Source organism: Schistocerca americana, chromosome 10 (genome assembly GCF_021461395.2).
Source record: "Schistocerca americana isolate TAMUIC-IGC-003095 chromosome 10, iqSchAmer2.1, whole genome shotgun sequence".
Lineage (NCBI taxonomy): Eukaryota > Metazoa > Arthropoda > Insecta > Orthoptera > Acrididae > Schistocerca > Schistocerca americana.
In genome coordinates, this window is record NC_060128.1 from 199,706,187 (window position 1) to 199,733,719 (window position 27,533).

Sequence of the window (27,533 nt, forward strand, 5' to 3'; positions counted from 1 at the left end):
TCACGTATTTTGACAATCTCTTAACAAATGATCTGGCTAGTAAGTATTATATTCAGATGTTTTGTGTTTTTTATGTTATTCTTTCTTACATGATCCACTCCCATGAGAATCCTCTCATTCTTACCCAGCCTATAGGCTGCTTTCACGTACTGATATCCAGAATTCACAATTCACAGCTACCAAAGGAGAACTAAATAAAGAAATGTAGTGGTCTATGACTGGTGGGCTCCATGTGGTTCCCAAGTCGTGCAGCGACCGTAAACCATAAAATTACCAAATATGCACCAACCAGTCGCAAAATCATGTTTTATTTATTCACTTTTGCAAATCAATTTCAACATAAATGTTTGGCCTCTGCTTAAGACAGCATTACTACTCAGGACACATTGGTTGAAAGCACCAATGATGGCTGTTAATCAGTTGAAATCGATTTGCAAACATGAATAAATAAATAAAACGTGATTTTGCTACTGGTTGCTGCATATTTGGTAATTTTAAATGTAGAGGTAACATCGTGGAAGTCTGTTGGGTTGCATTATGGTGTATATTAATGACTTGTCAAATAAAATTAATATTATCGGTAACCTCAGACTTTTTTTCATATTATGCAGTTATATATAATTAAGTACCATCAGAAAGAAGTTGCACTTAAATTTAACTCTGATCCTGATTAGGTTTCACAATAGTGTTAAGATTGAGCAGCGTGTTTTAAACACTGCACAAAATGCAGAAATTCAGTATGCTATGACTACAATATCAGAGAACAACAAATGGAATCGGTGAGCTCACATAAATAACTGAGTGTGATAGTTTGAAAGGATATGAAATGGGACAGTCTCATAACCTCAGCCATTAAAGCAAGTGTTAATCAGTGACTGATGCAAATTGCAGTTTACAATAACCAAAGGTTGCAATACTTAGATGTAACTCGAGGCGTTCCTCACGGTTCCGTGTTGAGGCCTTTATTTTTTATAATATTTGTGAATGATCTTCCCAGTAACATGCCCTGCAGATCTATACTTCATGCTGATGACAGAATATTCGTTAGCTGCTTGAAATTGTAAAACAAAGAGTACCTTAAACTGTTAATACGTGGTTGACAGCCATCAGCTATGAAAAGACAGTGAACGTGATTTTCAGTTTATCAAGCAGTGAAACTCGGCCGTTTAGCTGCTTGGTGTATACCTCGATTCCAAATTAACCTGGTACAAATGCACAGACCACACGTGCAGAAAGCTCTCACATGTTACCTTTTTATGGACTAAGCTGCAGACATGTGTGCTACAACACCTTCAGTAATGTGTGTGTGTTTCTTGTGCACTTGTACATTCCACACCATAACAGTTACTGTGAGATTGATCAATGGAACACCAACTATCAACACAACTGTTACCTAACTCCTACTATGCCTTCTTTCACTGCCACCTGCTATATGCTATCCTCTTATGGAGTAATTCTGCTGGGTCCAAAAGATTTTTCATCTGGCAAAATAGAGTATCAGGTCTATTTCTGGAGTTATAAACTCCAAAACTTTCTGCAAACCACTCTTTGAAGACTTAAAAATATTGGCATTCCCATCACTTTTTATACACTGTCACCTACTAAAGATTAAAAAAAAACTTAAATAACTACATCTTAAGGGAAACTGTTCACCAACAAGAATCTAGGCAAACGAAGCAGGCAGATATGCCCACAGCTTGATTAAAGAAAACACGGGCTAGTTATAAGGCCCTGAGTATGAAATCAATGTGTCCTCAATATGTCACTAGGGTCAGTCATGGTCAGAACAGTGGTCTGTGTGCGTGACATCAGAGATACGTGAATTCGAAGGTGTGCAAATTGTCGGTGCTCGTACGTCGGACCGAAATAGCCGAGTGTTTTGCGTTTCGAGAGACACCGTATCGAAGATTTATACTGCGTACAGGGAGAGCGGAGAAACACCACCCGCTAAGTCAGAATAGGAATTAAAGTGCGTGTCGAGTGATAAATTTATATCCCTATTTGAACATTGGTTTCCAAAGGAAATTACTAAATATGACACCACATACTTTTCAAAGAAACCCTGGATTACTACAGGTATTAAAAAATCTTCAGAAAGAAAAAGAAAACTGTATGAGACAGCAAGAACTAGTAAAGATCCAGAAGTAGTTTTACACTATAAAAAGTATTGTAACATACTGAGAAAAGCTGTAAGGAAATCAAGAAATATGTATGTTAGAGAAGAAATTAACAACTCCGGCAATAAAATCAAATCAATATGGAATGTTGTTAGAAGGGAGACAGGAAAAGTAACCACTGGGGTAGGTAGTATTACCATTAAAGAGAATGATACCATCCTAACCAACAGTACACAAGTAGCTACTGTATTTAACAACAATTCTTAAGTGTAGGAGAAAAAATTGGTGAGAACAGTTCAAAAGAAAAAACCAGGCAGTACATGGAAGAGTCTTGTTTTGAAAAAAATTAGTCAGATTAAGTTTCACATAACAACCTCTTGTGAATTAAGTAAAATTATGAAATCTTTGAAAAATAAATGCTCTGTTGGAGTAGATGACATCTCTAATATGATATTAAAAAATGTGGAGCAATTACAGCTGATGTTCTGAGTCACATATGTAATGCATCAGTACCTCAAGGTATTTTCCCAGACAAGTTAAAATATGCCATTGTCAGGCCTCTCTACAAAAAGGGGGACACCACAGGTGTCAATAATTATCAGCCAGTATCCTTGCTTACTGCATTTTCAAAAATCTTCGAGAAGGTAATGTACTGAAGAGTGGTTAGCCACCTCAACAGTAATGGGATACTTAGTAGAACACAGTTCAGATTTCAAAAATGCTGTTCCACCGAGACAGCAATATACAATTTCACTGTCCACGTAATATAGTCTTTAAATAGTAAAATGTCACCAATAGGAATTTTCTGTGACTTGTCCAAAGCATTTGATTGTGTGAACCATGAAATTATGTTACAGAAATTACAATTTATGGTATAAATGGAATAGCATATGAGTGGTTTAAGTCATACCTACAGAACAGGAAGCGAAAAGTTTCCTTATATGGGTCAAGTGATTTAAATAAGTTTTCCACTTCATCTAACTGGGGTGAAATTATATTAGGTGTTCCGCAGGGTTCAATCATGGTCCCCTTCTGTTCTTGATATATGTGAATGACCTCCCTTCCTATCTGAAACAGGAAGCTGAACTGACGCTGTTTGCTGATGATACAAGCATCATTTTTAATCCAGTAAAGAAACTCCAATTGAAAATGATACAAATAAGGTCTTTGGAAAACTCATTAATTGGTTTTCTGCAAATTGGCTTGCTCTAAACTTTGAAATAACACAGTACATCCAATTTTTTGCTGCAAAAAGTACAGTTCCTTCAATAAATATAACACATCAACAGAAGTCAGTAGACAGGGTAGAGCATAATAAGTTTTTGTGTGTACGTATAGATGAGAATCTTAACTGGAAAATTCATGCTTTGGATCTTCTGAAGCAACTAGGTTCAGCAACTTTTGCAATCAGAATAACTGCCAATTTTGAGGATATAGAAATTATTAAGCTGACATACTTTGCATACTTTCACTCACTTTTGTCATATGGAATAATATTTTGGAGTAACTCAACATTTAGAGAAAAAGTATTCACTGTTCAAAAGAAACTGGTTAGAACAATGTGTGGGGTTCATAGTCGCACATCTTGTAGGCATCTTTTTAAAAGATTGGGAATTCTTACAACAGCCTCACGGTACATTTACTCACTAATGAAATTTGTTCCCAACAACATGGACCAGTTTAAAAACAACTGTGACATTCATGATAATAATACCAGAAAAAACAAAGACTTACACTATCCTTGACTCAACCTATCTTTGGCACAGCAAGGGGTAAAATATTCTGCTATAAAAATTTTTAGCAAATTACCAGATGAAATATAATGTCTGACAGACAGCACTAATAGCTTCAAAAATAAATTGAAATCAAATCTCATTGACAACTCCTTCTATACCATAGATGAATTCTTGGATAGGAATAAATAAATCTATAAATATAGTATACGCATTTTGTGCCATTTAAGGGAATGGGGTAAATAATAGAAATATTAATCTTTAACTCTGTGTTTTATATATATATATATATATATATATATATATATATATAGACACACACACACACACACACACACAAACATACACACAAAATTCAAGCTTTCGCAACAAACTGTTGCCTCATCAGGAAAGAGGGAAGGAGAGGGAAAGACGAAAGGATGTGGGTTTTAAGGGAGAGGGTAAGGAGTCATTCCAATCCCGGGAGCGGAAAGACTTACCTTAGGGGGGAAAAAGGACGGGTATACACTCGCACACACACACATATGCATCCACACATATACAGACACAAGCAGACATATTGTGTCTGTATATGTGTGGATGGATATGTGTGTGTGTGTGCGAGTGTATACCCGTCCTTTTTCCCCCCTAAGGTAAGTCTTTCCGCTACCGGGATTGGAATGACTCCTTACCCTCTCCCTTAAAACCCACATCCTTTCGTCTTTCCCTCTCCTTCCCTCTTTCCTGATGAGGCAACAGTTTGTTGCGAAAGCTAGAATTTTGTGTGTATGTTTGTGTTTGTTTGTGTGTCTGTCGACCTGCCAGCACTTTCATTTGGTAAGTCACATCATCTTTGTTCGAAAGCGCTGGCACGTCGATAGACACACTAACATACACACAAAATTCAAGCTTTCGCAACAAACTGTTGCCTCATCAGGAAAGACGGAAGGAGAGGGAAGGACGAAAGGATGTGGGTTTTAAGGGAGAGGGTAAGGAGTCATTCCAATCCCGGGAGTGGAAAGACTTACCTTAGGGGGAAAAAAGGACGGGTATACACTCGCACACACAAAAATATCCATCCACACATATACAGACACAAGCAGACATATTTTGATGTCTGCTCGTGTCTGTATATGTGTGGATGGATATGTTTGTGTGTGCGAGTGTATACCCGTCCTTTTTTCCCCCAAGGTAAGTCTTTCCGCTCCTGGGATTGGAATGACTCCTTACCCTCTCCCTTAAAACCCACATCCTTTCGTCCTTCCCTCTCCTTCCCTCTTTCCTGAAGGGGCAACAGTTTGTTGCGAAAGCTTGAATTTTGTGTGTATGTTTGAGTTTGTTTGTGTGTCTATCGACGTGCCAGCGCTTTCGTTTGGTAAGTCACATCATCTTTGTTCTTAGATATATTTTTCCCGTGTGGAATGTTTCCCTCGATTAATATTTTCATATGCGCATTTCTTGTGCACTTGACACATTCCACATCATAATGGCTACCGTACCATGAGATTGATCAATGGAACATGCAACTAACTAACTGCACCCTCCCTATCAAAAAGCCAACAATCTGCTCACAAATTTCATTTGATACCCCATACGATCACATTTTTGACAATAAGAGCAGGTGCGGTACTGATTCAAATACTTTTTGGAAATTGTGAAATACTGCACCTACCTGACTGCCTCAGTCCCAAGCTTTGAGTACGCCACATGAAAACAGTGTGAGTTGGGTTTCACATGATCAATGTTTTCAGAATTGGGGTCATTCTATTCGAGATACCTCATTATGTTTGAGCTCAGAATTTGTTTTGAAATTCTACAACTAACGGATGTCAAGGATATTTTTTTTTGTGGTAGTTTTGTGGATCACCTCTACTGCCCTTCTTGTAGATGGATGTTACCTGTGCTTTTTCCCAAGAGCTGGGCACAGTTCTTTGTTTGGGGGATCTATGACAGACTACAGTTAGAAGTAGGGATAACTGAGCTGCACATTCAGCACAAAATCGGACAGGGATTGCGGCGGGCCATGGAGCAAGCCTTGTTCAATTTTAATGATTTCAGCTGTTTCTCAACATCATTGGCACTGATCTTCACTGTGAACATTCTTTCATACACCAACAAAACGTGGAACGTTACTTCCAAAATGATGCTTTGTTCATCACTTTACCGTAAACTTCAGTTATCTGTCTATAAATTTTGATAGGTCAGACTTCTTGACCTCGAAAAAGCAGTTAACATGCGCACCTTGCACTTGGTGGGCTTAACAGTTTTGCCTCACATTTTAAAGTCATACAGTTATGCAGTAGCAACCGTATCAAATCATTGCTGCTGCCAAACTGAAGTTAGTGGTCAGTTGGCAGTGGTGGTAGGCGGGTTGTGTCACTGGTTAAAACAAAATGTTCTTTCCTTTCCAAATGACTCTCGTATGTACTTTTTCCTGGTCTCCGTTAGCTAAGTGATCCTGCTTAATACTGTGTCTACCAATCTAACCCTTTTAAGCATCCTTCTGTAGCACATTTTGAAAGCTTCTGTTCTCCTCTTGTCTGAACTGCTTATTGTCCACATTTGTCTTCTGCACAAGGCTATACTCCAGAAAAATACCATCAGTAAAGACTTCCTAACATTTAAATTTATATTAGACGTTAACAAATTTCTCCCCCTTTTTTCTATTTCTACCGTACATTTTAGCCATTTTCTCTTTCTCTCATTTCTTTTTCCTTTCTTTCTGCTTAAGCAACAAATATTACCTCATATTTTTAGTGTCTTATTTCATAATCAGTTTCTCTCGGCATTGCTCGATTTGTACAACAAGACTTCATTGCCATTGTTTTACTTTGTTGTCATTCATCTTATAGCTTCTTTTCGAGAAATCCATCCATTACATTCAGCTTTGTACCAATTCTGCTGCTTATGTTGTGTGTATCACATAGGGATAAGAAAAATAATAGAGATTAGGAAACATACTATTATTTTCACTTGCTACACACACAGATGTAAAGGATGACAGCTGCCTAATTTTGGTATGAAATATCCACTGTACTCTAGTTTGTATAGTGTAGTGGCTACGACATTTTGCACTGCTGCCACCCCCACCCCCCTTCCTGCTTCTTCCTAGCCTCTGCCCCTCCCTCTGTTTTTCCAAAGCCGCATTTACTGTGTGAAGACTCATTCCATTGTTCGTAACACCTTTTTAATTATACTACAGCCTTGCTGTGCTGGTACTGCGAACGGCTGAAAGCAAGGAGAAACTACAGCCGTAATTTTTCCCCAGGGCATGCAGCTTTACTCCATGGTTAAATGATGATTGCGTCCTCTTGGGTAAAATATTCCGGAGGTAAAATAGTCCCCCATTCGGATCTCCGGGTGGGGACTACTCAAGAGAACGTCGTTATCAGGAGAAAGATAACGGGCATTCTACAGATCGGAGTGTGGAATGTCAGATCCCTTAATCGGGCAGGTAGGTTAGAAAATTTAAAAAGGGAAATGGATAGGTTAAAGTTAGATATAGTGGGAACTAGTGAAGTTCGGTGGCAGGAGGAACAAGACTTTTGGTCAGGTGAATACAGGGTTATAAATACAAAATCAAATAGGGGTAATGCAGGAGTAGGTTTAATAATGAATTAAAAAATAGGAGTGCGAGTAAGCTACTACAAACAGCATAGTGAACGTATTATAGTGGCAAAGATAGACACGAAGCCCACGCCTACTACAGTAGTACAAGTTTATATGCCAACTAGCTCTGCAGATGACGAAGAAATTGAACAAATGTATGATGAGATAAAAGAAATTATTCAGGTAGGGAAGGGAGACGAAAATGTAATAGTCATGGGTGACTGGAATTCAACAGTAGGAAGAGGGAGAGAAGGAAACATAGTAGTGAATATGGATTGGGGCTAAGAAATGAAAGAGGAAGCCGTCTGTTAGAATTTTGCACAGAGCATAACTTAATCATAGCTAACACTTGGTTCAAGAATCATGAAAGAAGGTTGTATACATGGAAGAACCCTGGAGATGCTAAAAGGTATCGGATAGATTATATAATGGTAAGACAGAGATTTAGGAACCAGGTTTTAAATTGTAGGACATTTCCAGGTGGAGATGTGGACTCTGATCACAATCTATTGGTTATGAACTGTAGATTAAAACTGAAGAAATTGCAAAAAGGTGGGAATTTAAGGAGATGGGAACTGGATAAACTGACTAAACCAGAGGTTGTACAGAGTTTCAGGGACAGCATAAGGGAACAATTGACAGGAATGTGGGAAAGAAATACAGTAGAAGAGGAATGGGTAGCTCTGATGGATGAAATAGTGAAGGCAGCAGAGGATCAAGTAGGTCAAAAGACGAGGGCTATTAGAAATCCTTGGGTAACAGAAGAAATATTGAATTTAATTGATGAAAGGAGAAAATATAAAAATTCAGTAAATGAAGCAGGCAAACAGGAATACAAACGTCTCAAAAATGAGATCGACAGGAATTGCAAAATGGCTAAGCAGGGATGGCTAGAGGACAAATGTAAGGATGTAGAGGCTTATCTCACTAGGGGTAAGATAGATACTGCCTACAGGAAAATTAGAGAGACCTTTGGAGAAAGGAGAGCCACTTGTATGAATATCAAGAGCTCAGATGGAAACCCAGTTCTAAGCAAAGAGGGGGAAAGCAGAAAGATGGAAGGAGTATATAGAGGGTCTATACAAGGGCGATGTACTTGAGGACAATATTATGGAAATGGAAGAGGATGTAGATGAAGATGAAATGGGAGATATGACACTGCGTGAAGAGTTTGACAGAGCACTGAAAGACCTGAGTCGAAACAAGGCTCCGGGAGTAGACAACATTCCATTAGAACTATTGACGAACTTGGGAGAGCCAGTCCTGACAAAACTCAACCATCTGGTGAGCAAGATGTATGAAACAGGTGAAATACCCTCAGACTTCAAGAAGAATATAATAATTCCAATCCCAAAGAAAGCAGGTGTTGACAGATGTAAAAATTACCGAACTATCAGTTTAATAAGTCACGGCTGCAAAATACTAACGCGAATTCTTTACAGACGAATGGAAAAACTGATAGAAGCCGACCTTGGGGAAGATCAGTTTGGATTCCGTAGAAATGTTGGAACACGTGAGGCAATACTGACCTTACGACTTATCTTAGAAGAAAGATTAAGGAAAGGCAAACCTATGTTTCAGCATTTGTAGACTTAGAGAAAGCTTTTGACAATGTTGACTGGAATACTCTCTTTCAAGTTCTAAAGGTGGCAGGTGTAAAATACAGGGAGCGAAAGGCTATTTACAATTTGTACAGAAAGCAGATGGCAGTTATAAGAGTCGAGGGGCATGACAGGGAAGCAGTGGTTGGGAAGGGAGTGAGACAGGGTTGTAGCCTCTCCCCGATGTTATTCAATCTGTATATTGAGCAAGCAGTAAAGGAAACAAAAGAAAAATTTGGAGTAGGTATTAAAATCCATGGAGAAGAAATAAAAACTTTGTGGTTTGCCGATGACATTGTAATTCTGTCAGAGACAGCAAATGACTTGGAAGAGCAGTTGAACGGAATGGACAGTGTCTTGAAAGGAGGATTTAAGATGAACATCAACAAAAGCAAAACGAGGATAATGGAATGTAGTTGAATTAAGTCGGGTGATGCTGAGGGAATTAGATTAGGAAATGAGACACTTAAAGCAGTAAAGGAGTTTTGCTATTTGGGGAGCAAAATAACTGATGATGGTCGAGGTAGAGAGGATATAAAATGTAGACTGGCAGTGGCAAGGAAAGCGTTTCTGAAGAAGAGAAATTTGTTAACATCGAGTATAGATTTAAGTGTCCGGAAATCGTTTTTGAATGTATTTGTGTGGAGTGTAGCCATGTATGGAAGTGAAACATGGACAATAAATAGTTTGGACAAGAAGAGAATAGAAGCTTTCGAAATGTGGTGCTACAGAAGAATGTTGAAGATTAGGTGGGTAGATCACGTAACTAATGAGGAGGTATTGAATAGGATTGGGGAGAAGAGATGTTTGTGGCACAACTTGACTAGAAGAAGGGATCGGTTGGTAGGACATGTCCTGAGGCATCAAGGGATCACCAATTTACTATTGGAGGGCAGCGTGGAGGGTAAGAATCGTAGAGGGAGACCAAGAGATGAATACACTAAGCAGATTCAGAAGGATGTAGGTTGCAGTAGGTACTGGGAGATGAAAAAGCTTGCACAGGATAGAGTAGCATGGAGAGCTGCATCAAACCAGTCTCAGGACTGAAGACCACAGCAACACCAACAGGTTGATTCAAATAAAAACCTTAAATGTGCAATAATATTTTTAATTGTAACAGTGAACAAAAAGCTTACACATCATTTTTCAATGTAGTCTCCCTGACATTGATTGCCCATATTCCAGCACGTCGGAATTGCACAGATATTAGGAGGAAAGAATTCTTTTGGTCATGCTTGTAGCTAGTCGTGCACCACAGTTTTCACCTTGTTGGCATGTCTGAAATGCATGCCTCATATTGCTTCTTTGAGTGCACCAAACAGATGAAAGTCACTAGGAGTGAGGTCTGTTGAAAAACGAGGATGCACAAGACATTCAGATGTAATTTCCTGAACAGTCTCAACTGTCTTATGGGCTGTATGTGGTCAAGCATTTTCATGCCGTAGCAGTACTCCTGAAGTCAGAAGTCCTCGTCGTTTACTCTCGACTGCAGGGTGGCGTTGATTTTTCAACACTTGTGAATAAGTACTGGTTACTGTCACACCCCTATCTGTGTAATGCTCCAATATTACTCCATATGCACCTTGAAGAGAATGAGCATTACCTTTCCTGCAAACAGATGAGTGGAGAATTTTGGTTTCGACATGAGCTGTGGTGGTGTGCCTTGCTTGACCTTTCCGTCTCTGGTTGGTGATAGTGGACCCGAGTCTCAACACCTGTAACAATTTTTCCCGCAAATGCACCATCTCCGACACAGAAACTGTGCAAAAGTTTGTCACAGGCATCCTCACGACAGTGTTTCAATTTGGCAGTCGACTGACGTGGCACCCCTGTCGCAGAGACCTTATTGTAGAACTTTGCGAACAACGTTCTGCACTGAACTGACACCAGTCTTCAAACTTTTGGCTATTTCATTCAGAGTTTGGCACCTGTTCTCCTTTTCGAGCTCCTCCACTAGCGCAGTATTCTCGTCCGTCACTACCCGGTGAGCGTGCCCCGGTCTTGGTGCATTCACCACAGAATTTCCAGAACTTTAAAACTTCCTACACCCCTCATACACTTGCTGCAATGAGAAATACGAATCACCGTCATTCTGTGACGTATTTCAACAGTTTTGATGCCTTCACTGCATAAAAAACTTATCACAGGTTGCCACTCAATTGCGGTGCACGTCGACAACAGGGCGGCCGTCTCATTGTGGACGCTACTGCCTTCTTCAGTGTCGCAGCGTCACTCTTCTGCACATGGAACTTTTAAGGTTTTCCTTTGAATCACCTCTGTAGTTTGTCCACATCATCATTTCTACAAATTGCGAATATTCCACTTTCAACACTGTACGAGAGACCGTCACATAACAACGTGCAGTGAGCGACAGTGTTACACTAGTTGTCGATTCCCGATACAGAGATTTCTCCTACACGGAGTAATTTATTCTACAACGTGTCAATCACTGACTCTCCTTTACTGTGCAGATATTTTAGTGTATTACTGTTATATTTGCAGTAATTTCTGTTTCAGGTGAAACCGTATGGACCCATTGAATCTTAGTAGGGGTGCCCTGTACACCCGGATGCAACAGTACACTTTACAGACCCACAGCCTGCCGGACGAGGAGCCGACGCCGACCACGGGCAGGGAGAACCGACGCCAGGTGAGCCGGCGGTCGCCGCTAAAAGTGCGGAGTCCGTCTGTCACTCGCGATAAGTTCAGCATTTTTGTCGTTTTGTCGTAGGTGAACGTTTCGAGTAGAATAAACGGAAGTGCGATGTACACGAGGACTCAGCGGTTCACTCTGCAGACGCACAGCTTACCGGATGCAGAACCGGTGCCGAGTACCAGCGGGGAGGGTCAACGGCAGGTGAGTGAGTGGAGGAGAGAGGGAGCACATTTCAACTGGAGCCACATTTGACAGTTTGAATTTCTCGCTGATGGAACGTCCGTGTATTTGGCCGACAGATAAGCATTCCAGTTCCACAACAGGACAGGAGCTAACAGTGGATTCCTCACCTTTATTACATCTACACGACTACTCTGCAATTCACACTTAAGTGCCCGGCAGAGGTTCGTCGAACTAGTTTCACACTTAATTAACGTTTCATAAGTGGGATTCACAGTCGTGTAAAATTTTTTGAAAGACATCATGTTTACGCTAGTGATTGTTTAACTTTTTATTTCCACTAATGCAATTTCAGCCTCAGACCATTATCAAGTGCAGATGTTTTGGCTTTAAGCCATGTCAACTTTATACACACTGACACATTTATATGTCATCGTCATTCGCTGTTATATACATTCGTAATGCTGCTAAGTAGTGCGAGTGCACGTGCCCGTATATCGTAAAACAGCGCAGTCTGTACGTACACCTTGTTGTTCTACCATCACTAGTAACTTTTGCACTAAACCACAGTAGCAAACGACTGTTATAGGCTACTGGTAGCCATTTTGGCCAGGGCCAGTATTCGGAAGAGCAGTGGCTCGAATCCGGCAATTGAGATTTAGATTTTCCACAGGTTCCTTTAATTTTGTAAGGCAAATGTGAGAATGCTTCTTTTTAAAGAACGCGGCTAATTGTCTTTTCCCTCAACCTTCCGTAAAATGAGCTCGTGTTTAGTCTTCTGTTACTCCGTTGTCGATAAGGTGTTAAGCCCTGAACTTCCTTCTTTCTTCGATTTGTGTACAAAGGGATTTTAATTGTTGTCTGACTATCCTGATGCAGCAGCCCACTAGAGGTGAATGCCAATTTAGCTCTTTAGATTGTGGATTTTGGACTCTTACTTTATCTCTTGTGACCATCACAGTGGTGGGCTGTTATATTCTGATCTTCTTTTAAATGACACTTTTGAAGAGTTACTCATTTGAAGAGTTACATGACATCCCCCCAAAGGAATATGGAAGTTGGGAAACTCATATGACAGGAAGGAGCCAAATCAGTTTGACTCGTTTTGTGTCATAGAACATCACTGTCCGAATTATATCTATTTCTCGTGTACGGAACTGAAAGATGAGGATTCTCTACTACTGAGTCCCGCCTAAATAACTGTGTAATATTCTGGGGAAAGTTTCGTGAATCACTGTCTATACACACACACACACACACACACACACACACACACACACACACGGTTTATGACAATATAATGTTATTGGATAAACAAAAAAATCTACTCACCTAGTGGTGGCACCAAGTGGTGGCAGGAGAAGACACATATAAAAAAAGGTTGTACGTATGTAAGCTTTCGGAGTCAGTGGCTTCTTCTGGCAGAAGGGTTGAAGGGAAAGGAAGAGTGGTGAAGAAAAATGACTGGAGAGGTTTATGAAAAGGGGTAGAGTTCGAAAAAGTCGCCCAGAACCGTAGTTCAGGGGAGACTTACCAGATGGGATGAGAAGGTAAGACCAATATGTGTGTTCTTCTGCTGCCACTTGGTGAGTAGGTTTTTTATCTGTCCAACTACATTATTTATAACAACGAAAACAATCAATTTTTGAGAAAACAATTTAATTGGATGGATAAAAAAGCTACTCACTAAGTGGCAGCAGAACACACACATAAAAGAAGGTTGTATTTAGTCAAGCTTTGGGAGCCAGTGGCTCCTTCTTCAGGCATAGGGTTGAAGGGGAAGGAAGAAAGGGGAAGGAAGAGGGATGAAGGAAAAGGGCTGGAGAGGTCTAGGAAAAGGGGTAGGTTTCAGGAAAGTCATCCAGAACCGCGGGTCAGGGGAGACTTACCGCACGGGATGAGAAGGAAAGACCTTTCCTTCTTTCCTGCTCATACCGTGTGTGTGTTCTGCTGCCAATTACATTACTTAACTAACAAAACTGCAAAGAAACTATGATGTTCAAAAACACAATACTAGGCCAAACAAAAGTATTAATGTCATTCGCACTGATACTGTATAATGTCAGAAGGACACATTTCATGTATGTCTTAAGCTGCTTAACAAAATTCTTGCAGAACTTAAAAACTGTCAATGATATGAAGGTCTTTAAAATGCCCTTAAAGTCATATCTACTGTGCCACTGCTTCTACTCAGTTGTGGAATGCATTGTCTTGTAAAATACTGCATTGTGTTCAATGTCTTATACATGTGTACTTCATTTAAGTGTAAGTTACGTACAGATTTAGAATGATGACAGATTTATAATTCACATACCAATTTAAAGGGTTACTATGCAAAGTTATGTACAATTTCGATGCATTTCACACGTGCAGTATCTGTAACACTCAAATACATAAAAAGCACAAACAAATAAATATACGTAGAGTACTCATCTTCATAGAAGAAAAAAGCACAACTCTCTATGGTCTTTTATTTTGTTGTCATGGAAAGTGATAGTCGAGATTGTGAAATCACGTGCACTACCATTATTATATTTTTGTTTAAAGCTGTGCAAATAATTTTAAAATACAAGCATTACAATAACTTAAACAAAGATGTATGTCATTGTAATACTATGACAGATTGAGATTATCATGTGACAAGGCATTACACATCAGGTGCAAACAACAGTTCGTGTTAACTCATCAACTAGAGAATTATGAACACTGACATACTATCGTACGAACCCGTCCAGGTAACAGCAACATCACCTGGCGAGAAATAACCGTTAGTGAGACACGTGCACAGTGCACTTAGTATCTGCGATCGTGCTGTCTGTAAGTAGAATGTGGAAGGCACGCGTCTATCAGAGTTTGACCGAGGGCAAATTGTGACGGCCCCGAGTCTCGGCACGAACATTTCAGAAACTGGACGACTTGTAGGGTGTTCGAGGAGTGCCGTGGTGAGTGTCTTCAAAATGTGATGAAACCGAGGTGAAACCACATTCAGGCCTCGTGGGATAGGCAGCCACCCCTCATTAGAGACGGTAGGCTGGGCAGACTGTTAAAACGGGACGGCAGAGAACTGTGGCAGAACTAATGTCAGACTTTAATTCCGGGCAGAGTCCAAGTGTGTCCGAACACACAGAGCACTGAACACTCCTAACAACTGGCCTCCGCAGGCGACGACCCGTGCAAATGCCAATGGTAACACCACGGCATCGGCAACTATCACTGAAATGGGTACGTGACCGTCAGCGCCGGGTGTTGGCGCAGTGGCTGAGCGTCGCACGGTCAGTACCTCCTCCGACGTACCAGTTCGAGAGCACCAATTCGTCATCTTCCAGGGGAACAGCTCCTCGACATCTGTACTACGAGACTGAGACGAGGTGGCGGTGGTTTCATTATGCTCTGGGCAACATTCAAGTGGGTATCCCACATCCTCGGGTCCAGTGAAGCTCTTGCAGGGAATTGCGATGGTCTTTATGTACCACACACTGGTTGCAGATCACATACACTCCTCGACAATTATGTTTCCCAATGCCAGCGGCAGTTGTCAATGAGTCGAGGCATTGTGTCACGGGGCCAATTATGTGATGGAGTGGTTCGAGAACACAGTGGTGAGTTCCAATTGATGTTTTTGCCCCCCCCCCCCCCCCCCAGCCCAACTCACCAGATCTAAACACATCTGGGATGTGATTGAAGGTGGTGTCCGAGCTCGTCAAGCCCCCTCCCCGGAATTAGGTGACACGTGCTTGCAGACGTGATACCAATTTCCCCCAGTGACCTACGGAGGTACCGAGCAAGGTGGCACAGTGGTTAGCACACTGGACTCGCATTCGGGAGGACGACGGTTCAATCCCGTCTCCGGCCATCCTGATTTAGGTTTTCCGTGATTTCCCTAAATCGTTTCAGGCGAATGCCGAGATGGTTCCTTTGAAAGGGCACGGCCGATTTCCTTCCCAATCCTTCCCTAACCCGAGCTTGCGCTCCGTCTCTAATGACCTCGTTGTCGACGGGACGTTAAACACTAACCACCACCACCCACCTACGGAGGCCTCGTCACTTCCACACCACAATATGTCAGCGCTGTTATCCGTGCTAAAGGTGGACGTACCGGCTATTAGGTAGGTTATCATAATGTTCTGGTCGATCAGTGTATACAGTGATAAATCTGCGTAACAGAATTCCACAATAGTAAAAAAATTTAAATGGAAGGTGCTTTGAAGAGGGATTGAAGGGATTTCTTACAAGTATGGAATTTTATGGTATTAAAGAATTCCTCTCAGCACAGATTCTATTATATTTTTTGTAAGTATTAGAAATACGTTGCAATTTTTAAATTGTTGCAACAGAGTTGTCACATGGATTGTAAGATACAGGGGTTGGACAAAAATATGAGAACACCAAAAACACAACACATTACCGTGCCTAATACAGTGTCGGAAACCCGTTGGCACTCACAACAGCTTCCAGTCATCTCAGAATGGATGAATACAAGTCCTGTGTGGTTTTCAAGAGAATCTTTACCATTCTTTCTGCAAAATAGTGGCTAGTGCAGGTAATGATTACGGACACAGATATCGATCGTGCTTCCTCTCCAAAGTAGACAACAAAAGCTCAGTATTGAGAATAGTGGCCGTGGTGGCCAGGGGAGGTATAACAATTAATTTTCGTGCTCACAAAATTGGTCCCAGACAGTGCGAGCTGTGCGAACGTGCAGTGTCGTTTTGGAACACGGCCTCACCGTCGGGAACAAACGTTGTACCACGGGTTGGACACAATCGGCCAAAACGGTCACGTAATCCTCGGTAGTAATGTGGCCGTGCACAGTTAACTGTGGGGTCGAGGAATACCGGGGAAGTAAACTCGGCCAGAAATCGGAAACAGTGCGATACGAGACTCTTCCGAGCAAATGGTTTTCGTCCATTGCTCCGTAGTCCACATTTTACAGCTTTGGCACCATATTTTCCTGTTACGGACATTTATGTCAGTAGTGAGTGGTTTTGGAATTCCAGTTCAGCCTGCAGTTCGCTGCTTACGGAGCTCTCTTCATGTTGTTTCAGTGCTCACAGAGTTACCGAGTGTGACGTTCAGTCCTGCAGTGTCATTTGCAGCTGCTGTCATCTTATTTTTCATTACAATCCTTTTCGGTGACTGCCACCAGTCGACACAGACTTTTGTCCGTGTTGTGACTTTGCGAATCGTGTTTTTTTACTTTTTCTGTACGTGCTATAAATCTTTGATTCGGTGCCTTGTGAAACACTAAACACTTTAGCTACAGAAATATCCACCGTACGAGCCTCAACAATTAGCCCACATTCACATTCACTTACCTCTGACATAATCCACTGATAACTTTACAGAATACTGTTACGGCTACAATTGACACTCGGAATGAACTGAGGGCGTAGCACGGGTGCCACTCGTGGTCAAATATAACGGTGTCACCTGTGTGCTTCACTAGCGACAGCTTTTGTGTTTGAGCGTTCATTTCTTGTGCTGTTTCTATGTTTTCCTCCAACCTCTGCAGGTCCGTAACCCAGAACAGCTCTTGTAGTTATCAGTGTAAAATATAAAAATCAATAAAAAAAATTTCATGTTGTCAGTCATATATTTACCAAGTTTAGTCGAAATTGTTCGAGGCATTTTGGAGTTGTGATGGAACGTGCATTCATTTTGATACGAATCTTTTGTGTGAAATGCATCAGGAAGATGTGCAATTTGTTTTCTTGTGTATGTGCAGGTAACTGTAGCAGGAGAACAAAACGTTGATGCAGAAAAGAGAGGGAAGAGGCTGTCTGAGAAGACAACTGGTGAAACTCAAAGCAGTAATTCATCCACAGATCCAAACTATGGGAAGAGGCAAAAAAAGGCTGCCGACTCTCCTACTGCTGCAAAGCGTTCGACGAGGTAAACATTTTTCTCTCCTGTAACTGCCTTTCCTGTGTTTTTGCCTGCCACACATATCTTCTAGTTAATGCAGTCATTGTGTTGTCGTTTGATGAAATTAGAAGACAAAGTGAAGTAAGATGTATCAGTTATTGTAATATCGATACGTGCACGTTACGAATACATTCCAAAAAGCCGTGCGCGAAAATGTGATTTTGCACGGGGTCGAGTCGGGGGTTCTATTGATCACAGAGATAGGCGTCAAGTATTTCGGATAGGCCCCGGCCTAATGACCATTTGTATATCTGCCGGGAGATCGGGCATACTGCAGCTGTCGTCATTCAGTACAGGGTTGAAATTTAAACATTACACACTTCAAAACTTCCTGGCAGATTAAAACTGTGTGCCCGACCGAGACTCGAACTCGGGACCTTTGCCTTTCGCGGGCAAGTGCTCTACCAACTGAGCTACTGAAGCACGACTCACGCCCGGTACTCACAGCTTTACTTCTGCCAGTACCTCGTCTCCTACCTTCCAAACTTTACAGAAGCTCTCCTGCGAACTTCCTCCAGTCCGGGTAAGTTGAGCACATCGGTTGGTTCTTTTGCATCAGGTGTGGTCTAGGGTGGACAATGGATGGTTTACAAAAACACCACTTGTTCATATGTGTTTCCCGAGGAAACCCTGATAAACATTGATTTTTGTGTACGAAAAGTACTGGTTGTGGGGACGTCCACTGCTATAATTTCTATTAGTGGCAGATTGTTGATATTTTTGCAACATATTCTAAAGATGATATTCTGAGTACTTAAAACTTTTTTCAGTGTCATTATCTGTTACTGAGAAGGAAAAAACAGCAAAAACCAGTTTTTAGCTATTTTTGCACTGTGAGCTGCAATTATCTATATGACTGACCGTAGCAAAGCACTCAAATTTTTGTACATTCTTTAGACATTCATCTAGAAATGTTATTTTGACAAATCTGTATTTGTTATCAAGATCCATCTGAAAAACAGTGATTTTTGGGAACCAAAAGTAGCAATTGTGGGTACTACTACTTCTATCATTTCTGTTTGTGGCAGATCATTAAAATTTTTACTGTAGGTTCTTAAGAGGACAGTCTCAGGGAACATCAATATTTTTTTTTTTTTTTTTTTTTTTTTTTTTTTTTTTTTTTTTTTTTTTTTTTTAATATATATATACCATTACCCATTAGTGAGATTCAGAATTTCAGAGTTATCGTACTTACGTGTGCAGTACCTGGTCTGAGATTAAATGTAGTTTTAACTGATTTGGTGAGCACACAGCAAGGGTTCTAGGCATCATTGCAAATGATCTGAGGTCACCAAACTGTGTTTCTAGTCAGCATTTTTTCACTAATGTAACTTTATAACATGCTGTCTCTGCATAATGGGCACTTCACACAAATATGCCCAGAGCGATACTGCAGAGACCTAAACTGGCCTAATAATGAATTAGTTTTATATAATCAGCACAACCTGCTGTTGCAGGGAAAAGAAGGAAACCAGCAGAAAAATGCCCGTTGGATCGCAAAAAAGGTGAGAGAGGAGACAGTGGAAATGAAAAATACTGACAAGTGGAGACCGTACGTAGGCTTGGGAGGGTCTGGACCCATCCCCTCTTCCTGTACTGGCGAATTTAAAATATGTGAGTATAGGGGAAAAAAATTGGACCCCCCCAGAATTTTCCAGCTGCCTCTGTAACCACTCGTTCATAAAATCTGCCCTCCTCTATACCTATGTGTTAGAATTTGCTGGTCTTTGAGGTTCCAGATGCCCCAAAGTCTGTGTAGGTCTCGACTCATGGGCATTTTTCATTTCCTCTGTCTCCTCTCTCTTTTGCTCCCACTGCTTCTACCACCATCCATCTCTCTTTCTCTTTTACTGCCACTGTCTCTCACCTCTCTCCCACTGGCAATGTATCCTCTCTCTTGCACCTTCACTGTCTGTCTGCCTGCTTCTCTCTTTCAGTACAAAAACTGCTGACATGTTCGTGTGCCAAATTTTTTGGAGAAAGAGGTAGAATGAGGATAGAGGGAGCTGCTTCTCCACTTTTCTTTCAGAGCCTTTTGAAAAGGAATAGATTAGCCATTTTTGCTCTGACAGGAGCATTTTTCTGGTGGTGCCCTTCTTTTCCTTCCTAGAGCAGGTCGTGCTGCTTATATGAGACTAATTCTGTAGGTCAGGAACATTTTGACGGTTTATTTATATGTTGTTGTTGTTGTTGTTGTTGTTGTGGTCTTCAGTCCTGAGATTGGTTTGATGCAGCTCTCCATGCTACTCTATCCTGTGCAAGCTTCTTCATCTCCCAGTACCTACTGCAGCGTACATCCTTCTGAATCTGCTTAGTGTATTCATCTCTTGGTCTCCCTCTACGATTTTTACCCTCCACGCTGCCCCCCAATACTAAATTGGTGATCCCTCGATGTCTCAGGACATGTCCTACCAACCGAACCTTTCTTCTAGTCAAGTTGTGCCACAAACTTCTCTTCTACCCAATTCTATTCAATACCTCCTCATTAGCTATGTGATCTACCCATCTAATCTTCAGCATTCTTCTGTAGCACCACATTTCGAAAGCTTCTATTCTCTTCTTGTCCAAACTATTTATCATCCACGTTTCACTTTCATACATGGCTACACTCCAAACAAATACTTTCAGAAACGACTTCCTGACATTTAAATCTATACTCAATGTTAAAAAAATTTTCTTCTTCTGAAACGCTTTCTTTGCCATTGCCAGTCTACATTTTATATCCTCTCTACTTCGACCATCATCAGTTATTTTGCTCCCCAAATAGCAAAACTCCTTTACTACTTTAAGTGTCTCATTTCCTAATCTAATTCCCCAAGCATCACCCGAATTAATTCGACTACATTCTATTATCCTCGTTTTGCTTTTGTTGCTGTCCATCTTACATCATCCTTTCAAGACACTGTCCATTCCATTCAACTGCTCTTCCAAGTCCTTTGCTGTCTCTGACAGAATTACAATGTCATCGGCGAACCTCAAAGTTTTTATTGCTTCTCCATGGATTTAAATACCTGCTCCAAACTTTTCTTTTGTTTCCTTTATTGCTTGCTCAATATACAGATTGAATAACATAGGGGATAGGCTACAACCCTGTCTCACTCCCTTCCCAACCACTGCTTCCCTTTCATACCCCTTGACTCTTATAACTGCCATCTGCTTTCTGTACAAATTGTAAATAGCCTTTCGCTCCCTGTATTTTACCCCTGCCACCTTCAGAATTTGAAAAAGAGTGTTCCAGTCAACATTGCCAAAAGCTTTCTCTAAGTCTACAAATGCTAGAAACGTAGGTTTGCCTTACCTTAATCTTTCTTCTAAGATACGTCGTAGGGTCAGTATTGCCTCACGTGTTCCAACATTTCTATGGAATCCAAACTATTCTTCGCCGAGGTCAGCTTCTATCAGTTTTTCCATTCGTCTGTAAAGAATTCGCGTTAGTATTTTGGAGCTGTGACTTATTAAACTGATAGTTTGGTAATTTTCACATCTGTCAACATCTGCTTTCTTTGGGATTGGAATTATTATACTCTTCTTGAAGTCTGAGGGTATTTGGCCTGTCTCATACATCTTGCTCACCAGATGGTTGAGTTTTGTCAGGACTGGCTCTCCCAAGGCTGTCAGTAGTTCTAATGGAATGTTGTCTACTCCCGGGGCCTTCTTTCGACTCAGGTCTTTCAGTGCTCTGTCAAACTCTTCACGCAGTGTCATATCTCCCATTTCATCTTCATCTACATCCTCTTCCATTTCCATAATATTGTCCTCAAGTACATCGCCCTTGTATAGACCCTCTTATTCTCCTTCCACCTTTGTGCTTTCCCCCTCTTTGCTTAGAACTGGGTTTCCATCAAAGCTCTTGATATTCACGCAAGTGGTTCTCCTTTCTCCAAAGGTCTCTTTAATTTTCCTGTAGGCAGTATCTATCTTACCCCTAGTGAGATAAGCCTCTACATCCTTACATTTGTCCTCTAGCCATCCCTGCTTAGCCATTTTGCACTTCCGGTTGATCTCATTTTTGAGACATTTGTATTCCTGTTTGCCTGCTTCATTTACTGAATTTTTATATTTTCTCCTTTCATCAATTAAATTCAATATTTCTTCTGTTACCCAAGGGCTTCTACTAGCCCTCTTCTTTTTACCTATTTGATCCTCTGCTGCCTTCACTATTTCATCCCTCTGAGCTACCCATTCTTCTTCTACTGTATTTCTTTCCCCCATTGCTGTCAACTGTTCCCTTATGCTCTCCCTGAAACTCTGTACAACCTCTGGTTCTGTCAGTTTATCCAGGTCCCATCTCCTTAAATTCCCACCTTTTTGCAATTTCTTCAGTTTTAATCTACAGTTCATAACCAATAGATTGTGGTCAGAGTCCACATCTGTCCCTGGAAATGTCTTACAATTTAAAACCTGGTTCCTAAATCTCTGTCTTACCATTATATAATCTATCTGATACCTTTTAGTATCTCCAGGATTCTTCCATGTATACAACCTTCTTTCATGATTCTTAAACCAAGTGTTAGCTATGATTAAGTTATGCTCTGCGCAAAATTCTACCAGGCGGCTTCCTCTTTCATTTCTTAGCCCCAATCCATATTCACCTACTAAGTTTCCTTCTCTCCCTTTTCCTACTCTTGAATTCCAGTCACCCATGACTATTAAATTTTCGTCTCCCTTCACTACCTGAATAATTTCTTTTATCTCATCATACATTTCATCAATTTCTTCATCATCTGCAGAGCTAGTTGGCATATGAACTTGTACTATTTTAGTAGGTGTGGGCTTCATGTCCATCTTGGCCACAATAATCCGTTCACTATACTGTTTGTAGTAGCTTACCCGTACTCCTATTTTTTAATTCATTATTAAACCTACTCCTGCATTACCCCTATTTGATTTTGTATTTATAACCCTGTATTCACCTGACCAAAAGTCTTGTTCCTCCTGCCACCGAACCTCACTAATTCCCACTATATCTAACTTTAACCTATCCATCTCCCTTTTTAAATTTTCTAATCTACCTGCCCGATTAAGGGATCTGACATTCCACACTCCGATCCGTAGAATGCCAGTTTTCTTTCTCCTGATAACAACGTCCTCTTGAGTAGTCCCCGCCCGGAGATCCGAATGGGGTACTATTTTACCTCCGGAATATTTTACCCAAGAGGACGCCATCGTCATTTAATCATACAGTAAAGCTGCATGCCCTCGGGAAAAATGACGGCTGTAGTTTCCCCTTGCTTTCAGCCGTTCGCAGTACCAGAACAGCAAGGCCATTTTGGTTAGTGTTACAAGGCCAGCTCAGTCAATCATTCAGACTGTTGCCTCTGCAACTACTGAAAAGGCTGCTGCCCCTCTTCAGGAACCACGCGTTTGTCTGGCCTCTCAACAGATATCCCTCCGTTGTGGTTGCACCTACGGTACAGCTATCTGTATCGTTGAGGCACGCAACCCTCCCCACCAATGGCAAGGTCCATGGTTCATATATTACAACAAATTTGTAGTATTGGACACATATAAACAACAAATTAGTATGCTTAGTATAAGGTCAACACAGAGTCGTTTTACATTTTTTCTCGCTCGTCGATAATAATTTGTCCAAAACACCCGGCTCGTGATCGGTACCTTAAAAAAGTAAAAGTTTGGAAATATTTTACTGAATTTGCAGTCTTTGTACTTAAACATAATTTTTGAAAGTCATTTTAACTTCTCTCAGGCATGCTATAAGGCCCTATTTAGTCCTTTTTTTTTTTGTCACTGCAGTACCACCTCGAGCGTATTTGTATAGGTGTGAAGTGCCCATTATACAGAGAAAGCGCATCATAAAGCTACCTAAAAACGTAGTTTTTCGACCCCACAATCCTTGCAATGACCCTAGAACCCTTGCCACGTGTTAGCTACGTCAGTTAAAAATACATTTACACCTCAAACCAGATATTACATACATACTTAAAGTGCATAAGTATCGTAGCTTTAAAGCTCTGGATCTCAGTAACTGATGACGGTATTGAAAAAGTTTTGAGGTTCACCGAGAACCTCACATTAAGAACATATAGTAAAAATTTTGATGAACTGCCATGAATAAAAATTATAAGAGTGGCCATCCCTGTAACTGGTACTACTGAAACCCAAAAATAATTTATTTATGCATTTATTTTACCTGGCAAGATTAGGGCCTTCAGGCCCTCTCTTACACCTCACCAGGCATACTCAGATTGAACAAATTTCAGTTTGTACAGAACATTAAGGACACATAACGTGTTATACAGTACTAATGTTACAGAAAAAAATAGAGATTATAACAGTAGTACAATGATAATTATAACAATCAAGAATAATAATAATAATAATAATAATGACTGTGTATGGAAGTAAACATATTTTTCTTTATGAATGTCAGTCCTATTGCTAGTTGGGAATTTTCTCGTTATGTTCTTGCAGCTTGTGAGATATTCTCATCGAGCAGAGAGATAAGACGATACATGGGGTGAAAGAGATATAGAAGAGGTAGCTAGGTTAGAGGAAGAGAAATAGTATGGTGAAATTTGAAGCTATGATGGAGAGGAGAAAGAAAGAGATGAGAGGGACACAACAAGGATGGCTATACCGTCCCTAATATGTAAGTCTTGAGTTCCCTCTTGAATGTTGAGTGGTTCTGGATAAGACGCAGATCACAGAGGAGCGCGTTCCATAGTTGTATGGCTGAGATCGAGAATGATACGGAGAAAGATTTTGTGTTATGTAAAGATACAGCCAAGATGCTAGACGTAGCCGATCTGGTTTTGCGGTTGTGGAATGATGATAGGTGTTAAATGTGAGAAGATAAGTATTGGGGGCACCAGTGGCTAAGAAATCGATGAAGTAAGCACATCGTGTGGAGATCACGTGCCTTATGTGGGCGTATCCAACCTAGCTGGGAGTATGAAGGACTGATATGATCATACAACCGTATATTGCATACGTATCTAACGCAAGCATTCATCACTAGCTCGAGGCATCTCGAATTTTCACTATTTGTACCGTGTTGAACTTCATCACAGTAGTAAAGATTAGGCAAGACTAGTGTTTGGATTAATTTTTGTTTCACATGGGTTGGAAATATTTTTCTAAATTTTTGGGTTGCTTGTAGGAAGGAGAGCGATTTCTGGCAAGCTGTGACTGTTTGTTCTTCCTACAGGGTGTCTACGACCTGGGACAACCGGGAGATCTGGGAAAAACCCAGGAATTTTTTCATCCGGGAGAAAACCGGGAAAAACCCGGGAATCTTTTTGAGTTCCGGGAATTTTTCATTGTTTTAGTTTTCAGTTAAATTTTTGTGCTTTTGACTGGTAAGAACCAATAGTCTAACAAAAAATTTACTGTATCCTGCTTCTGCAGAATAATACTGCAGCCACAAAACATGAATGAGAGAAAAAAACGAAAATAAAACTTAAGTCGCAAAGAAAATGCGCCATATACAACAACAACACACAGTGCTCATACAAGCGTCTGCCAACAGCAAAGTGTGTCAAAGGCTTTAGGAAGACTGTGCAGTGCTTCTTAACAACAAATTGCCTCCAATGAGCGTGACGTGACAGTTTTTCACATTAGATTCGTTTTAATGCAAGATCTTTTAATGTTTCACACGTACGAACGTGTGTGCTTCCTGCGTCATCGTAGCTGTGCAAGTGCAGTGACGCCTGTTATCTGGCGCTCTCTGGCAACTGCTAAACGTACCTTTCTAGTAGGTCATGGAAAAATATTGTGAATATTGCTTTGAAAAGTGTTACTTTCAAAGTAAATTTCCTTTTATGTAAGATAAACTATGTGAGAGAGTGTACGACGAATTTCTTAAATCACAGAGCGTTTGACTCTCATTTAAAAATCAACTCTTTGGGGACGACCATATGAAGAATTTCGAGGCCAGAAGACCAGACATTTATGTCATTATTAAAAATTTTTACTGGCACATTTATGTGATGTATGACGCGCAAAACAGATCAACAATATATGTGGAAGCTTAGCTTCTCTTGCAGCTTATTAATCTTAGAGTCCAATATTATTTGCGATAGCTGTGCTTTACTTGTAGCAACAATTGCACATTAATTTAAGCCATTAATTTTTCTTATTTGTGTGTTCACGCTACTTAAGAGTGATCTTGCTATTGGGTGACTACATCACGTGTGAAATGCTGTCATCAGCTGGCGAGATCAGGTGACATGAGCTGTGACTGGCTTACAAAAGTGCGTCACAATCTCGATTTTAATGCTTCAGAAAGTAACATGCGGTGTTTGGTGGAATTCGAATTTATACTTTTTTTTTTTTTTTTTTTCACCTGAGTTTCATTTTCTAAAGTGCCGGGAAATTCTACGCCAGTGTATAAAACCATAAACCATAAAAGGATTGATAAGTGCCGAGAAAAAGTATACTGTCACTTAATACGCAAAAAGTGTATTTTCACCCGGGAGAAAGTGTATTTTCAACCGGGAAATCTGGGAAAAATCCGGGAATTATTTTTCCTTGTCCATGTAGACACCCTGTTCCAGTTTAGGTATTCATCCATGATTATTCCAAGGTCTTTTACTGTTTTTTGGTATGGTAGTTGGGTACCATTGAGGAGTATTTGAGGGACTGTTTCGTGAAAGTACCAGCTGATTAACTTTGGATGAGATATAAGAAAGACCTGGGATTTCTTGGGGTTTAGTTTCAGACCTAGGTTCTGTGCCCATCAAGAAACAGAGCAAAGATCTGCGTTCATACTCGCTACTGTGTCAGCAATGTTCTTGGGGCTTGCACTTATGTACAGTTGGATGTAGTCGGCATATAGATTGTAGTTGCAGGAGTGAATCACTGAAGAAATATCATTAATGTACAGTGAGAAGAGTAATGGACCAAGGATGGAGCCTTGGGGAACTGCAGAGCGCACGTTTTTTCATGATGACTTTCCTCCGACCCACAAATGACTTGTTGACTTCTGTTTTGCGCTGTTTGAGAAATTCAGCTGTTTCATTTTAATTAGTAATATATCAAAGTCAATTGTGTCAAAAGCCTTGCTAAAGTCAAGCAGTGTTAGGATGGTATCTTCATGTCTGTCCATAGCATGTTTAATGTCATCAGTTCTACATCTACATCTACATCCATACTCCGCAAGCCACCTGACGGTGTGTGGCAGAGGGTACCCTGAGTACCTCTATCGGTTCTCCCTTCTATTCCAGTCTCGTATTGTTCGTGGAAAGAAGGATTGTCGGTATGCCTCTGTGTGGGCTCTATTCTCTCTGATTTTATCCTCACGGTCTCTTCGCGAGATATACGTAGGAGGGAACAATATACTGCTTGACTCTTCGGTGAAGGTATGTTCTCGAAACTTTGACAAAAGCCCGTATCGAGCTACTGAACGTCTCTCCTGCAGAGTCTTCCACTGGAGTTTATCTATAATCTCCGTAATGCTTTCGCGATTACTAAATGATCCTGTAACGAAGCGCGCTGCTCTCCGTTGGATCTTCTCTATCTCTTCTATCAACCCTATCTGGCACGGATCCCACACTGCTGAGCAGTATTCAAGCAGTGGGCGAACAAGCGTACTGTAACCTACTTCCTTTGTTTTCGGATTGCATTTCCTTAGGATTCTTCCAATGAATCTCAGTCTGGCATCTGCTTTACCGACGATCAACATTATATGATCATTCCATTTTAAATCACTCCTAATGCGTACTCCCAGATAATTTATGGTATTAACTGCTTCCAGTTGCTGACCTGCTATTTT